The sequence below is a fragment of the Mus musculus genome, chromosome 1 (assembly GCF_000001635.26).
Source record: "Mus musculus strain C57BL/6J chromosome 1, GRCm38.p6 C57BL/6J".
Taxonomy (NCBI): domain Eukaryota; kingdom Metazoa; phylum Chordata; class Mammalia; order Rodentia; family Muridae; genus Mus; species Mus musculus.
The window spans coordinates 12,119,410-12,122,398 of NC_000067.6; the positions used below are offsets into that span (position 1 = coordinate 12,119,410).

Here is a 2,989-nt window from a genome sequence, read left to right on the forward strand (position 1 = left end):
TAGTGATGTGTTTGTGTGTCAAGTTGACAAGGGGTCAATTGTACTGGCTGGTTTTGTGTCAACTTGACACAGGCTGGAGTTATCACAGAGAAAGGAGCTTCAGTTGAGAAAATGCCTCCATGAGATCCAGCTGTAAGGCATTTTCCCAACTAGTGATCAAGGGTGGAGGACCCATTGTGGGTGGGACCATCTCTGGGCTGGTAGTCTTGGGTTCTATAAGAGAGCAGGCTGAGCAAGCCAGGGGAGGCAAGCCAGTAAAGAACATCTCTCCATGGCCTCTGCATCAGCTCCTGCTTCCTGCCCTGTGTGAGTTCCAGTCCTGACTTCCTTCAGTGATGAACAACAATGTGGAAATGTAAGATGAATAAACCCTTTCCTCCCCCCCCCCAAAAAAAATCCTTGCTCTTAGAGTATACATCTGTTAAAGAATGAAAAAAATTAATAAGAAAAATATTGTATACGTAAAATAGAAACAAGTTAATAGTGCGCACATATGTAAAATATTAAGTGAAGGTAAGTACTATGAAAAATTTAAGTGAAATCGTCCTAATAGAAATTGAAAATATAATAAATATCAATGGTTAGAGATTGTGAGTAGGAGGGAATGATGAGGACAGGATGGTTAATAGATAATAGCTACAGCTGGAGTGGAAAAATAACTTCTGCTGTTCTGTTGCACTGTCAAGTGACAGCAGGTAGTAATAACATAGTAAGAATTTCAAAAAAAACCTCATTGAAAGTATTTTGGATATTTGCACCATAGAGAAATGCTTTATGTTTGAATTGATTGGTAGTGAGCATTTATGGACTTTACAGAAGAACTATAATAATTAACACTTGGAGTGTTGGCTGCATGATTAATGATGAGCTAGGAAAGTTAGGATAGTTCATTTCAACTCAACAACTCTATTATGGACTAGAGAACAAAAATCACACTGTGAGGCAATAGCAGTCATCAGACCAAACTTTTGGAGTTCAGATCATTAATTTAACTAAGACTAAATTTTGCCTTTTTCTGTCCTTGTAAATTCTAAGTTTTATTTTACATAGCATAGTAGGGTGATTAATAGAAAGGAGACTCTGGAAACAAATTCTAGTTTTTCCCAGAATACCTTCTGCTCTGTGATCCCCAAGGAAAACTCTTGCATGGGGTGTGACTTACATACAAGAGAGTCTAACAACAATGCACACACCTTTAATCCCAGCACTTGGGAGGAAGAGGCAGGTGGATTTCTCAGTTTGAGGGCAGCCTGGTCTACAGAGTGAGTTCCAGGACAGCCAGGGCTATACAGAGAAACCCTGTCTCGAACCCCCACCCCCCAAAAAAAGTGGTTGTATTGAGAGTTTGGAAATCAAAGCCGGTTGTCAACCCAGTCCTGTCATGCATTCATCTGCCTCTTTTTCTTTTCTTTTCTTTTCTTTTCTTTTCTTTTCTTTTCTTTTCTTTTCTTTTCTTTTCTTTTCTTTTCTTTTCTTCTCTTCTCTTCTCTTCTCTTCTCTTTTTTTTCTTTTCTTTTTCTTTTTCTTTTTTTTTTTTTTGCTTTCGACATGACAGATGATACCCTGTGTCCTTCCCTAAGGACTTCTTGGATGGTGGAGTGGTCGCGGCCCTCACAAAGACCACGGTAGCACCCATCGAGAGTGTCAAGCTGCTGCTGTATGTGCAGCATGCCAGCAAGCTAATCACAGCAGATAAGCAATACAAGGGCATAATAGACTTCGTGGTTTGTAACCCCAAGGAACAGGGAGTCCTGTCCTTCTGGCGTGGGAATCTGGCCAATGTCATCAGATACTTCCCCACCCAGGCTCTCAACTTTGCCTTCAAAGATAAATACAAGCAGATCTTTCTGGGTGGTGTAGACAAGAGGACCCAGTTTTGGTGCTACTTTGCAGGGAACCTGGCATCAGGTGGTGCCACTGGGGCCACATCCTTGTGCTTTGTGTACCCTCTTGATTTTGCCCGTACCCATCTAGCAGCTGATGTGGGCAAAACTGGAGCTGAAAGGGAATTCAAAGGCTTTGGTGACTGCCTAGTTAAAATCTACAAATCCGACCAAGGCTTTAATTGTCAGTACAGGGCATTATCATCTACCCAGCTGCCTACGTTGGTATCTATGACACTGCAAAGGGAATGCTCCCAGATCCCAAGAATACTCACATCTTCATCAGCTGGATGATTGCAGTCTGTCACTACTGTCGCTGGCCTGACTTCCTATCCTTTTGACACTGTTCGCTGTTGTACCATGATGCAGTCAAGACGCAAAGGACCTGATATCATGTACACAGGCATGCTTGACTGCTGGCAGAAGATCGCTTGCTATGAAGGGAGCAAGGCTTTTTTCAAGGGTGCATGGTCCAACGTTCTCAGAGGCATGGGTGGTACATTTGTGCTTGTCTTGTATGATGGGATCAAGAAATACACATAGTTATGTCCTAGGTGTTCTCCCTGAGAACAGGCATGCTTAATAATATACCATATCTTGAACATTCTGGACAGAGATTCTCTGGGTTTGTCTGTTTTATCAATGGCAACTATTTACCAGTTGAGAAGTGGAAAGCAACAATTTTCATCTGACCAGTTTTTTCTTAAAGCCATTTCCATAATGACAATAATGATGAGACTCACTTATATTTTTTATTTCAGTCACTCCTGATAATAACCAAAACCAAAAAGAAGGAGGAAGAAGGGGGGAGGAGGAGAAGGAGGAGGAGGAGGGGGGGGAGTGGTTGTACTATCCCCTCACATTCAGTGAATGAAACAAGGTGACTCGTCATTCATGCCCACTTAGCACTGTTTGTCTGCTCTTCTAATTAGGACCAGATAGAGCTGGGATAAACTAATTGGGGTTTTATACATCTCATAAACTGGAATTGTCTTCCAACTGCCCTAAGACAGAAAGCTCATCGTCCGGGTGTTGTGCTCTTGGTGCTTCATGCATTTATTTTCATGCTATTGGGATGGTTTATGTTTGAATTAACTGGTATTAGC

General features: G+C 41.8%; 1 pseudogene; it reads left to right on the forward strand.

Annotated features, from left to right (window-relative positions):
- Window positions 1,530-2,623, forward strand: Gm7560 (predicted gene 7560; annotated as a pseudogene).
- Window positions 2,624-2,989: the final 366 nt, after the last annotated feature.